This window comes from Xiphophorus couchianus, chromosome 14 (genome assembly GCF_001444195.1).
Source record: "Xiphophorus couchianus chromosome 14, X_couchianus-1.0, whole genome shotgun sequence".
NCBI lineage: Eukaryota > Metazoa > Chordata > Actinopteri > Cyprinodontiformes > Poeciliidae > Xiphophorus > Xiphophorus couchianus.
This window is the reverse complement of record NC_040241.1, coordinates 14184977-14199738: the sequence shown is the minus strand read 5'-3', so window position 1 is coordinate 14199738 and position 14762 is coordinate 14184977. Positions and strand designations below refer to the sequence as shown.

At 38.6% G+C, this 14762-nt stretch overlaps 1 protein-coding gene across 12 annotated transcripts in view; it reads left to right on the top strand.

Annotated features, from left to right (window-relative positions):
* The first annotated feature begins 286 nt into the window (after positions 1 to 286).
* The window catches only part of LOC114157487 (adhesion G protein-coupled receptor L3), a 290896-nt gene continuing 276420 nt past the window's right edge, over positions 287 to 14762 (top strand). For 7 of the 12 annotated variants that reach the window (XM_028038499.1, XM_028038498.1, XM_028038489.1 and 4 more), the window contains exon 1: positions 290 to 906. The gene's annotated coding sequence lies outside the window, so the exon portion shown is untranslated. Of the gene's footprint in view, positions 907 to 14762 lie in introns of all 12 variants that reach the window. The other 5 variants (XM_028038500.1, XM_028038491.1, XM_028038495.1 and 2 more) reach the window with 4 other exon arrangements.

Sequence of the window (14762 nt, the reverse complement as noted above, 5' to 3'; positions counted from 1 at the left end):
TTTCTGAGCCTGTTTACCTTAAAAAAAAGCAGCATGGAACCTTCATAATGGAAAAGAGGACTTTCTCTTAAATATTGCAGTCAAAGGCTCACACGGAATGTAATATAACACAGGTCTGCTCACCAGCCCCGGGCAGAAAATACACAATATGAATATACTGTTAGTGGAGCCTTTGCAGCCGCATGTTATCTAGGGTTTGCTGCTAGGTGGAGCCCGAGTATACGGTGAGAGCGGCAGTGCACATCCGAGCTCTCTCCTCACCTTTTCACTGGCGCTCCAAAACCGCCTTTGCTTTTCATACAGATTTACTCCCAGCCAGTGTGCACAATTGGTTTTGTCATAGCCGAGAGCGCAGTTTTCCTTGGACCCTAATCACCAGACTTGGAGACTTGAAAGAAAATAAGCCTCTCTTTTTCCCCTTGTGCTCGCGAGAGTCTTCTGGATACTCTTTTTGTTGTTTTTATCTTTTTTTATGACCGGTGAGGTGCCGCTCTTCCAGGCTTCACGGGACGTGATGTAGCCCCTGCACAGGAGGGTCGATTTGTGGCGGTGTACAGGGATGTAAGAAAGAGAGAAGTGGGGGACAGTATCTGTGGATGCAACGCCAAGGAGAAGAGCTTGTGTGTTTTGTTTTTTGTTCTTTTTTTTTTCTTTTATTCTTCCCCCCTCGGATAGTGGAGCCACAACCAGACTAATTCATAGGATACTAAACCGAGCGGCTGGATTTGCTGCGCTGTCTCCTCAACCCCCATCAAAGTCTTCACGCACGGTGCGCAACGCCTGATGAGGACACCTTTTTCTTCTTCTTCTTCTTTTTTTTAACCCCCCCGGCGAGAAATTAATGCACGCTTTGAATCAGCCCGTGTGCGCCCTTCACGTTCACCGGTGATCTCCAAACACAGCGCGGTAAGTGTGGCGTTCCTCTGCATTTTGCTGGTGCGCGCATCTACTATTATCCTGCAGATTCAGCTCAGGGCGATAATAATGTCCACGAATGAAAGCCTGCAGCGGCGTTAGAGGCGCTCTGTAATGTTAAATTCGACTGTTAATTACTTCAAATCGGCATATCTGTCCGTTTTATGTCTTTCTTTTGTATGTGTGTGGATACAATCAGAGTAGAGAGCAGCGCGCAGGTTGGCTATTGGTCATAACTATTCAAGACATTTCAGTTTCCATCTCGGACTAATTCATCCGACCTCTCTTTGAGCGCTTGATTAATATTCAATCAATCAGAATTGCTACTGTTCACTCTTAGCTATGCTCTAAGAAGTTTGAAAGCTGAATGAATACAAAATAAGTTTTTTTCCCCCTCTTCTTGCCTTCAGTTGTGTGAGATGCACCTGACTCTGAAAGGCTTTGTGTCTTTGCAAAAAAAAAAAAAGGTGCTCGAAAAAAAAAAAGCAGGCCTGAGCAGTGCAGCAGCTTCTGAATTTTTTATTAAAGGCTACGAGTGTGACTTAAGTGTAAAAACAGGGCTGCAGTGCTTTTCGGCATGCAGAATCGACACATTTCCACCAAATGCACGACTCGCCGTCACCGTTGACTTGTTTACATCTGCTGGCTTTTTTTTTTTTTTTTTTTTTTTGGCAGAAAATATCCGCCGCGGCCAAAGAGGCATGAATACTGCACAACACGCATCATTATTTAATGCACAAACAAACAGAAATGGTTGCAAATGGCTCCATATTTAGTGACATGCTGCTGGAGAGAAGGGGAAACTTCAACTTTGAGAGGCCCCACTGTGCCCGAGCCTTTAAAGTGAAGAGAGGGATGTCGTTCAGTGTCAAAGAAAGAACGGTGAAGATGATCACTTGGAACTGGATCTGATTTCCTCCATCCCCATTTTTTTCTCTCAGAACATTAGGGATGTAGTTTTTTTGTTGCATCCTTATCTGACAATTATGAACATGATATCCAGGACTGCAGCACCATCTGTCATATATTGCATATAGATGGAATTTCCCTCAAGAACATCAGGCATTGCACAATCTGCACACACATGCACATGCAGCTTGTCTCTCCACCAGCAGTGAAAAACCTTGACTTCTCCCCCACCCTCTAGGGGGAAACTCAAGGGGACATTTGATGCTTTCTGACTAAACTGTTAAGCCAACCTGCACTTTGTTTTGTCTCATCCGTTTTGACTCAGCTTTAAGTGCTGCTCCTTCAGGGATGTAATCTGGGTTGTATTTAATCTAGCGGCGGCTGAACCCAGCATCTGGTGTGATACCTGATGGGACGATGCTGGGAGGAAATAAAATAATTGTTTCCTTGCCCTTTTTTTTTCTCTCGTTAAGGTTAGTTTGCAAAATAAGAGCTGCGCTGTATTGGGCATTCATAGGGGAAAAAAGAAAGATGATGCTTGTTTCATGGCACATATGCAGTAGGAGAAGCTGAAAAAGTTTAAATAAACCAGCTACAATAAGGATGGAAGAGCTGGACAAAAAAATTATTTTCCGTGGTTTGTGGCGTTGTAAAAATGATAAAAGTGATACTTGAAAGTTAAAGTTAAAACAACAACAATAACAAAAACAGAGATAGTACTTTGAAAAGTATAGGTTACCCATTGTCAAAGATGTTGCAATAACTGCATTTAATCACTTTTTTAAATATATTGATATATTTCCATGCCCTGCGACAGACTGGCGACCTGTCCAGGGTGTACCCCGCCTCTCGCCCGGAACGTAGCTGGAGATGGGCACCAGCAACCCTCCCGACCCCATTAGGGACAAGGGTGAACAGAAAATGGATGGTTGGATGGATATATTTCCACTATATTTAGTGAAAATATAGTTTTCACTAAATATATTTTAAGGGTTTTGTGTGTGAAAACATCAATTAATTTATTCTTCCTAGTACAAATCAAGATTCTTATATATTTTTGCCCCAAAATGATACAATATTGACTCAGATCTGCTGATTGGCCATAATTACCGGTACCGTGGCTCATCAGCAGAGGATCTGTATACTGTTTGCTTAGACATGTTTAGGCCTTTAAAGCACTCTGTAGCTTTTGTCCCATTAGATTGACAGGACAGAAATTGTCAAGCGCAAGTAACATAAAGATGCACAGATGGAGGCAAAAAATTCAATTACGATCTAAATTTGAAAATCAGTTCAGCTTAATCACAAATCTCCACATTGTGTACTGTATTAGAGATGCACCAAGAAATCAAATAGAGATTTTTAAGCAAAACTAAGGTCAGACTGATGGCAACGCTCTTTGTTGCGGAGGTTATTACTGAAGGAGGAAAACGCATCAGCGACGTCTCTAAAAATGAAGCCAGAAGTAGCTTTCAAAAAGGAATCGCCATTTTTCTGTTGAGACAACTTGTAGCTGAAGCTACAAGTTAAAACTGTGAACTTTGGAGTAAAAACAAACACAGTGCTTCTACCCCGTTTCTTCAGGAGTTGTCTTAATTTATTCTCAAAGCTGTCTCTGTTTTTATCTAAAAAATGATCTGATCTCTTAACCTGAAAAATAAGAAAGAGGCTTTCTCCTTTTAAGTCACGGTTTAGTAAAATTAATTAGTGTCTTTTGATTGTTCATTGATTAGTATATTTCTGCTGAATTGTGCATTACAGTAATGCGGGTTAATTTTGTGGCCCTCTGAAAAATGATTTTTTTTCTATCCCTTCTTGGGTTGGAGAGATGGTCTCTCTCCCCCTCCTCTGTAAATTTCTTTCCATTGATTTGATTTTTTGCCATTTTAGACAAGAAAGGAGCACTCCAATTTGTGGTCGCTACGTGAAAAGAAACGGGGGGCTCTCACGCAGTCTTTATTAGGTTAGGATTGGGCTTGAGCTTTATGGTTTATACGACATAGCTTTACATATAAATTTGCATAATTGCTTTTTTACTGAGTCTCTCAGGATGCTTTCAGTGTACTGTGGACATCTTTTAAAACGCTTCGTTCAAACTCAGATGGTAATACAGTGACAAGGGCTTCTGCCGTAGCTTTAATGTTGTGTTGATTTGGCTCTGGAGTGGCCATTAGGATCTAGGAATTACGTCACACCGTAGTCGAGATTAGAAAAATCAGTGGGAGTTACTCATTGTGGCGCCAAGTACAAATATGTAATAGGCAATAATGACATGCCTATTAATTTTACTGGTCTTTCTATATAATTTTATATAATTTAGCATAAATATTATATTAATAGGTACTTTATTAAAAACCTGAAATAGTTTTTGTTTGACAATTGAACTGTTATGTTGGTCGATGGAATTTGTGTTTGTTTATTTATTTTTTATTACAGAAGGGTTTTGTTGTAGCCTGTACAATAGGGGAAGACTTATGACCTGACAAGAATACAGTAGATGGTCATGGAAAGCCATAAAAGGTCATTGCTGAGTTCAAATAGCTGTATTCAACAATTTGAATGGAACGTTGAGTGGAAGGTAAATGTGTGGACTTGAGATGTTTACCGAAAGAAAATGGACAACCATTTGGGCTTAGGATGTTGTTTCTGATCCTCTTTTTTAAGGTGCCAAAGTCTTTTTTTAACTCTTCATGATTACAAGCTTTTTGGAGATGCTGATTTCATATTCTTTCGTGATTTGACACCTGCTCATACGCTCCAAAGCACCAAAACCTGCATTAATGATCGCGGTAGTACTCTGCTTGACCAGAGCCCTATAATCTTATATAAACCCCTTACTGTAAAGAGGAAAATTAGAGCCACCAGAGTCAACAATGCAGATGAGCTGAAGGTTGCAGTTAAAGAAACTTACTACTTCCTGAACACCTCAGTGTCTTATTCAAAATTAGAAAAATTATAGAATTATTTTTAGGTTTCATTAGCTGTATGTTATAATTATGTAAGTCAGTAGAATTAAACCATTGAAATATATCACACAATGTGTGATCAGTTTTAATTTCTGGCCTGAATTACTAAAAATGAAAACTTTTCCATGATATTCAATTTTACTGTGATGCATGGTTATACATTCAAACACTAAACATGTTTACAAATGGCGGTTGTACAGAACTCTGTATCCTGCGGGTTTAATGAAGTGCAAACCACGAAGAAGTGCTGCTTATATCTGCAACATCCATTATGGTTTACATGGACAGCAGCCATATTAGATATTTGGTCTTCTCTGACATCTCCAACTTTGTGGAATTCCTACTTAAAGGGGCATTCTTGTTTTTTCTGGCCTTTGTTACGCCCCCCTCCATATCTGCATGATCAATAAATGACTAGGAAAATCTTGTCAACCTCTTATAAGCATTAAAAAAGCAGACTATCATTTAACATTTGTAAAAATTAAAACAGCGTGACTGCATTACAATTGTCATCAATGGCATTTATACCAACAGAAGTTCAGATGAGAATAAAATACCATCCTCTAGTTAACCAAAAAATGGTTTCTCAAACACTTTAGCAATTTTTTAAAATTACCCCCTGCTTCAAACATCACATTTGTCTTAAAGAAAAATGTCTAACATGTTAGGTAGAAAATTACATTTAAAAAAAGAGAGATTCTACTGGAGAGTTGGCATAAATCAGTTAAAGAAAAAGATGAATGTGGCTGTTTGGAAATATTTCTGTTTTTGAAAAAGACACATCAACACATAAAAGTTACTAAAAATACAGTTGCTGTCCGCACCTTAGGTCAGCAGGCAATTAATAGTCTAATTAATTGACTAATATAGAATAAGCTTATTTTTCTTATTTTTTATGAAGAGCAGAACTGTCCTTGCAACATGTGCTGAAAACTGCTGAATTTAAAGAGTTCATGCAAAATATTTTGCTTAGAGCTTTTATAAGAAACATAAACAATTGGATAATTTTTATTTTTGCTCAAGGTTATTATACAGCAAGAATCTTATACTGTCTACTAAAGACTACAAATTCTGTAAAAAAAAATAAATCAAAAAAATACACATGAACATGTACTTTATGTCTTTATCCCACTCTTTTTTTCTTGTATATTCATATATGGGCAAACATTGAATGATTATTTAAGGACAGGTGCGGCAAATACATCCAATATTCTGTTTATGGAACTTAAAAACAAAGTTTAATTTGAGTTGGACATGACAAAAGACAACATTCAAACTCCCCATCCTTTTTCGCCCATCTTTTTTTATTGGCAGCTGGCAATTACTGCAAAATGAGATGAAGTGCAGCAATTCTTGTAAAAATTGTTGGTCTCTATGGCTACCATTCAGCAGGCACTTTCTTACATGTGGAAATGGCAGCATTGCCTGCTTTCATACAATAGAGTTCATACAATAACAGGCAGTCAATACTTGCTGCACTGGTCTGCTTTGTACAAACTGGAATTTATTTCAGTCGCAGTCGTGGATTTAAATACAAACAGTGGACAGAATACGTGTGGATGACACATAAAGCTACCTATTTATTTAATGTACGCTTTCTTTGTTATTGCAAGCTCAAACCTTTGGAATTTGCAGAATGGAGAATTTTCCTGTTGTCCCTTTATTTCTGTCCATTTATACACTGAAGCTTTTTTTTCCCTCCCCCTGCAGCCAGCTGTCTCTTTCAGTACATAAAAACCTTGAAATCTCGCAGAACAGTACATTACTGTTCTTAGGAGGAAAAAGTCCTCTCTTCTCTCCCTCTTATTTATTTATTTTTACACTTATCACAAGTGGCACAGTCTGAGATGCTTGACAAATTAGAAAATGCGTCCAGTACAGAAGAGAATGGCTCTGGATTCAGACGCACTGTCTAAATGATGGATTTTTAAAACTTGTTTGGCAGCTGAATGGTTGTTTATCCCTGCGGCTGGATGCTGACATGCTAAGCATCATACAAACATCTTCAGAGAGGGGGGAGATGACAGATTATACTGTTGACTGAGTTTTCCCCGTGAGCTTTAAGATGACAGGAGACAGAACGACCGAAATATTCCAGTTTACGTGGTTCCATACATAACTTACGAACTTGAAATGTTTGTCCCTTAAAAAACCTTAATACAGGCAGGTTGCTTGGGATGGTGTATTCCCATTCCTGTTAGGTAAATGTCACCCACTGCTAACCTGAGGCCCTTGGTCTTTCTGTGACTGCAGCTGTCACGCTGTTAGGCATAAGGCAGGTCACTCAGCTGGGGCCCTCAATCTGGCAGGAATGTCACACAAAAAGAGAAGCAAGAGCTCAAGAATGGAAAGAAAAAGAGAGGCTCGTGGCCAAGAAAAGGTCGTCAAGGTGCAAGCCTCTCAACACTTTTCCTGCCCCGTCTCATAAAGAGCTTGGACACAAAGGTTTTGACAGAAGCTCTCGCAACCCTCTGAGTATTAAATTGTAGGAAATGGGGTTGGAGATTTGATGGGAACAACAGACAAAGTTTTTTTTTTTTTTTTTTTATGTGGCAGGCGACTGACCTCGATGTTTGGGAGCCATTGGTGTGTAATAACCTTGGAAAAGCAGAAGAAACTACAAAAGTTGCTGTAAGAAGAGAAAGTAATTAATGTGCTGTTAAAGCGGCATGGATTGAGTAGAGCTTCTTTCATAAGAAGGTTTAAGTGATTGACATATGTGTTTTGTGTTTGTCACAGGCTTGGATTGTAAAAAAAAAAAAAAAAAAAAAAGGAGCGGTTTTGAAAAATGTAAGAAATGGGCTGTAAAAATGCAGCATGACATGAGCGGAGAGCATTTTGTGCAGATGCATTAATGTCAGAGGTTGTAAAAACCTGTGTGTGAGGCAGTTCCAGCGTTCTGTAAAATAGTGAGAGAAGTCAATGCTGTCCATCTGCCATTGAGTAAACGCAAGATTTTGTGCCAGGAATATACCCTTAATGATTCCTAGAGGTTTATGAAAAAATAAAATAAAATGCAGCACAACTGGACCTTTCTCAAGGTTCAACTTAAATTCTCTATGGTAGTGGCAGCTCTTGCATAAATACTTCTTCAACCTCCCAATGAACACAACCAAACACAAAACCACACTGTAGAGAAGCCTATTCTGCAAAAAATATATAGAAATTAAACTGGAGATGGTTAGTTGAAAGCGATATACTGTATATTGTGCTCCTCACTCTTAGCTTAGAAGTTAGCCTTTTTGCTAATCTTGTTAGCAAAAATCTAGCTAACATAGGTTTTATTAGCTTTTTGAAAATATGTAGCTTCGACTTTTGTTACCCACATAAATGGTGTTGAAAAATAATGCTATCCAGTGTTTCTGTATCTGACCATCTCTGCTGATAAAAAAAGAGAAAGTCACAAAAGTTTCAATGATCTTTTTAGCATAAACAAATTAGCTGTTTTCATAGATAGTTGGAACAATTTAGAATGTAAGGACAACTGGTTTGTGTTATTGCTAAAAGGCAGATGCCACAGTAGAAAATAAATCCTTTTCATCATCTCTTTCACAAAAGACATTCCCAGACGTTCACAGAGTAGGGCTGCAATCAAAAGCCATTGCAGTGCCTCTTCAGCAAGGAAGGACATGAAAAAGATTACAGGAACTATTTTAAAAAATATAGCCATTTGTTCGAGTTTTTTCAGCATATTTGGCTAGATTGTAATTATACTCTCTGTGTAGCTGGAAGATGGATTAAATATTCATTTCTAGTTGTTTGTAAAGCACTTTTTGAGTATAATTTCTATTGGTGATTTGTTGCTGTTCCTTCATGACTGAATTAGCAGGCAAACTGCATGGTGGGAAAAAAAAGATTTGGTCGGATAAGGGTTAGGGTTTCTAAAATTTCTTTTAGGCCTAGCTTGTACTGTTCATCTAGTTAAAAGCATACATATTTCTCATCCTATACAAGTTAACTTGTGCTTTAGTTTTTTTTTGCTTATTTTTGATGAAAAGCTGGTAAAGCAAGTGCAGTTTGGTTTTGACACCTGCTAAAGCTAGTTAACGTTAAAACAAGATATCGCAATTGAGGATAAATCTGGTTCATTATTTCACACACAAGAGTGAATGCAATCATAAACCATTGCAAATTGTCCTTACTGTAGTAAGGATATGGGAAACAAAAGTTCTTAAATCTATATGCAATCATTAGCATAACAATATTTATAATACAGATTTCCAATGTGTCCCTGCACATGGATATCATTTTTGACTATGATTTAATATTTGGGGATTCGTGAGGAAAGTTGGAAGGTTTGGAAAGAAAATGTAAATGGTTATTTTAAATTGTGCAATTGCCATTGATTTCTGGTCGGTGTTTGTTGCCATTCTTTTGCAACTATTGTCAGGCCAGCTGTGCTTTGGAACTGTAGTGGCATGTCGGATTCATTTATGCTTTTAATTTCAACAAGGGCCTTCAAGGCTAGTTTATTGTCAAACTCAAGTCAAGACTGCTGCCAGTGCTTTAAGAAATTGTTCCGTTTTAGACTGCACTCTTAATTAACTGTGAGGCACCCTTACACCCTTGATTTGCCACTTTAGCTGTCCTTTTGGGAAAGGGAGGTGAGGGGGTCAAATTATTTAGCAGCTAAGACTTTAATGCAACCTCTTCAGGCAGTGATATAAAGTCTGCATGAGTGCAAAGCCTTAACAAGCATCTGCAGATGTAAATGCATAGTTCAGAAGCGATGATGATTGCAGATAATGACAAGCATACAGTAAAGCCACGCAGTCGGTTGCCCCGAAATCAGTACGGCCATTCTTAAAGATTATATCTGTATGCCAAAGAAGCATTTTGTACAATATTGTTAACGCTGCTTTTACAACTGGCTTGGGGAATTGCATGTCTAAGAGTGGGGGGAAAAAAACGACGTCTCGCCTGTAGTGCAGATATGGACCCAAAAATGTCAACTTAGCATTTAGAGCAAGCCCAGCCGCTCTTACAACCCCATTGATGGTGTTAAAAGCTGACCAAAAGCTATCAAACTGACACTGCCTGACAGAGCAGCAGTGCATCAACCTCTTTACAACACTGTAAAATCGGTTACATTTGTCTATCTGCAACTTACAATATAATGCCAATTTTTATTTCTCTTTCTTGCTTTTATTCATGGCTTTGTTTTAAAAGCCTTTTTTCTTCTGCTTAGTCGTGAACTTTAGTCCAGTGAAGAGGACTCAAACAAAGATGCAGTGCTTCTCTGAGACACAGCTCTAAAAGAAGTTAATTTATGGCCTGTTTGGGAGGCAGGTTTTGGCTTGAATACTTAATAAGGAGGTGCACCTGCAGCCGCATACAAATGAATGGAAATGACGGTTAGTATTTACGCCTCCCTAAGCCACAGGGACCTCCTGATCTGACCACTAATTTTCCAGCAAAGAGAAATAAAGATAACTTTCTTGTTTTTCTAACTGCAGATTTCAGGTGCATAGCATTTTTTGGTCTTCATGATTTTCTTTTGTCGTTTTTCTTTGTGATATTTAATTTTTCTGTCACTGGGATTTGTTGGTCTAATATTAACCACATCTCTTTTGAGCAGAGGCAGATTTGGAGACTTAAAATGACTTCAAGCTATTTTTCTACTGCACTTTTCATTCTAATTTAATATCCATGCATAGGCATTTTTCAGCCTTTCATCAAGAAAGTTTTGAGTTGGGCACCAACTAATCCACCCCAGGGACTTAAGGATTATTGACTGTTTAGTTTTCCATCCTTGCTTTATCATTGGAAACCTTCATAAGAAGTCCAAACTGTGAAAAAACCCAAAACAAACAACCTTAAATGCCTTGCAGAAAAGATGATGGCAGTATCCCCCGGCTTCCTCCCACAGTCCAAAAACATGACTGTTAGGTTAATTGGTCTCTCTAAATTCTCCCGAGGTGTGTGTGTGTGTGTGTGTGTGTGCATGGTTGTTTGTCTCCGTGTTACCCTGCGACAGACTGGTGACCTGTCCAAGGTGTACCCCGCCTCTCGCCTGAAATGTCTCTCTTTAGATAGGCACCAGCACCTGTCCCGACCCGACTAGGGTGTACAGAAAATGGATGGATGGATACACTAACCAATTATGAAACGAGCAATAAATATTACATTTTGTCAAATACCATAATCGAAATGATAAAGGAAATGTAAATAAAACGATCAATGGTCCAGTTATCATATTAAGTTGCCTTTGATTATATTTGGGGTGTAAATGCCACTTCATTCTAAGAAATAAAAGGAACAAAAGAGAAACGATAAAGAAAATATGGAACAACAAAAAGACTAGGAAGACCGTTAGTGTTGGGAGCCACCAGGATAATTCATCAGCTGTTTGGCAGCAGATTCTCTGATATTCAGGAGCTTCACACTTTGCACTTAAAACCAGATGGTGTGCTGAGAAAAAAGTTACGGAAGCCTGAAACACATGCCTGAGACAAGCAAAACATAAACTGACTCTTGCAGCGTTTCATCCAAAGAGATAACTATGCAGAGATGCAAAAAACACATACTGCATTTGAGTTCAACTGCAGTATAAACAAGGTGATCAGATCCGGTTCTGAGTGGGTATGGATAAGGCTTCGTCTGTTGCTGAAGTTTCTTGGGACTTAAGCTCTGTCTGTGTCTTCAAACAAAGCACATCCTCCATCCCTGGTGGGACTAAAACTTCCAGGAGAGGAGTTGTCACATTTGACTGACCCACCAATAAGAAGTTGATTTTGCTGAACTTAGAATTGATAGTAGAAAAATGGGCAGATAAGGACCGTTGTATTATCAGATTTCTTCTGGTTGCGGAGCTCCACAATAATGGTGTTCTTTTTTTATTCATTTATTTTTTTAAGCAAAACAGTACAACAGTTTGGAAGGTCAAATAAAGATAAATTGTTTTAAGGAACCTGCTCTAATTTCTAAATTATGTGGTAAGTTTGACTAAATGAACATTTTGCTGACCAGTTGAAGTAGGCATAAAGACAGAGTCTCTGTAAGAGCGAGGTCTACATTCAGAGTTGTGTTACCACATACAGTCAGTAAGATTTAAGTACTTCATTATGGAAATGCCAATTTATCATTTTATTATAAAAACTGGTGTTAATCTCTCATGCGTTTTCTTTTTGGTTGTTTGGTACTGTAGCAAGAGCATATTCGTTTGGCATTAAGCTCCTTGGATCTCCAAAATGCATTGCAGCAATTAAGTCTCTCCGCTTGTTCTTTTGTCTTAAACCAAATGGATTTCCCTTATCAATACTATAGGATTATGTGGGATAGGATCTCTCAGGGCCGCCTGCCTTAGCCAGCAGCCTCCTAAAGATTCTGTTGTCGTCACCTTCAGAGGGACGGTGCAATTCAGATGCGTTCACCTACGATTGCACTTCACTGCATGCTGGTATGGCGTTGGCAGATCTATGCTTCCAGTAGCGTATATAAGCCTTTTCTACCAGGCCTTTGTTGCCTCTGAAGTGGAGATGACTGAACTGATGCAGTGTCCCGGTGGAGTAAACGTGTTTAAATGACAACCCATTTTTGTCTCACCTTGAACCTAATTGACTCCCTTAAAACTGGGGTTTGGAAAGTGCTGACACAATCCACTGCAAACGCTGGCTCTGCATTGAGCTGTATTTGGACTTTGTATCACATTCACATTCTTATGAGCATATTTCTTTATAAAGGATTTTTCAAAAGGCTTTTGCTGTTCAGATATTTCATTCTAGTCTGATAAACTGGCAGTCTATTCATATGAAAAATTGCTACTAAATAAATTGATTTACACTTTTTAAGTTGAAAAAACAATGTGTTAATATATATATATATATATATATATATATATATATATATATTATGTCTTTATAAAATCACTTTACATACCTGCACTTAATGCTTTTTTCAACCAGCTTGTGCATTTATGAAAGCATTTAATATTTACTATAAAATTTCACAAAGCTGAATAATACAGAGTAAAAGATCTTTTATTGTTTTTTTATTTTATTTTTTTGCATACTATCTTTAGATCATCCAGGGTCCTGGGTCCATTCCTATTCTCTCTTCTCTTTAGCTCATTCTACAAGTTATCTACAGCAGTGGTTCTCAAACTTTTTTCAGTGATGTACCCCCTTAAAAATATATTTTTAGTCAAGTACCCCCTGACACGGGCAAAACATTTTTGGAATTAAAAAGGGGTACAGTGCTGTAAAATCACTGTCTGATTTATTAAAGCCAAACAACTTATATCAGTGAACCTGACAAATACATCCATATTGCAAACATTGCATGGTTAAACAAAAAAGAAAAACAGAAGACGGTGACCACCAGGAAGGTATAAAACCAGTCAAACCGTTTTATTTTAAAGGATATTGAAACTAAATACTGAATATAAAATTCAGTGCATGAACACACATTTATATTTTATCGAACTTTTCACAAAATAATTTTTCCCAAGACTTATTATGAGGAGCCTACTGATTTTTTAAAGATATTTTGAAAAGCTTCACGTACCCCCTGCAGTACCTCCATGTACCCCCATTTGAGAACCACTGCTCTAGGGTGTCCCTACGCTCTTTCAGGTCTCATACTGATGTTTCCAGTTTTGTTAGAGCCAAATTATAGACAGCGTTTCACCAGGACACCTAGAGTGAGGAGCCCCGCCCCTTTCCCCCTTGCGCCTCAGACAGAGTTTGGGGAAAAAGATGGCGGTCGTTCTTCGTTCGCTAAAGCTGTTCTTGTTTACAGGTTAGTAGTGTGAAGCTGGTGGAAACTGTCCCCGCTAAAATGTAAATTTACAAGTTCATTCGGTGCTGATTTCGTAATTACTTGCTAGACGTAGGGAAAAAGAGTGATTTTGTTTCATAATTACGGTTTGTAGCTATAACGGTCGTAAAACAGCCGTTATAGAAGTTTGCTACATGTATCTAAACTTCGATACACTCTCCAACCCAACCTTATTAAGATTTCGGTGGTATCCTGACGGGTTGTGTTATCTTTTGATAGGAAGTGTTAAAGTTACTCTGTTACATGTACCGGAAATCAGTTCTCATCAGTTTCAAACATTTATTATAGACGTTACCACTTTTCCCCTACTACCCTGTAATTGATTCTACTGTACTAGCTTAAGCTAGATCTAGTCCTCTAAATATGCCCATATTAAATTATAGAACTAATAATATGATTACATTTTTCAGAGTTATTACAATTCACAGAAATTAGTAGCCTTACAATTTCACTGAACTTGAGGAATAGTTTTCTTTTTATGTAAATCTGTAAGATTTAAATCGATTGTTGAATTGTTTTGATTTGGCCCATGGATGCTGTCACAGCTGGTGTGGGCTGATGTTGTTTATTGAAGTAGATGGAATATGGTTGTTTTGGAGCAACGGAAGGACACATGGACATGAATGCACAAAGGAATGTTCAATGTATGATTGCATGATTTCATGATTTTGACAATTTGTAATAAAACAGACAGAGTTTGGGGAAGAAAACGGCGGTCGTTCTTCGTTCGCTAAAGCTGTTCTTGTTTACAGGCTTCCCACTCGGAAGAAAGGAGAAGAAGAGACAAAACAAACATCAATTGTTGCAACTGTTTCAATACAGCTGAGACATGTAACATAGGTATAAAAAACATTTTTTCTGAGGTAACAGCCTGCGATGTCATCGATGACATCACGTCCGTCCCTGACTGTCACTGATGACATCAGACCGACAAAACGAACGTGATGTCATCGATGACATCGCAGGCTGTTCCTTCAGAAGTGCTTGAATAAGACGACCACGTGGTAATGTGAAGGCCTGTGAAGGCCCTCGCACCGAATGTGGACGCGAGGGCCTGTGAAGGCCTGGGATCCTTCAAGGACCTGGCCTGTGAAGACCCTCGCACCGAACGTGGACGCGAGGGCCTGTGAAGGCCAGGGATCCTTCATGGACCTGGCCTGTGAAGGCCCTCGCACCGAACGTGGAAGCGAGGGC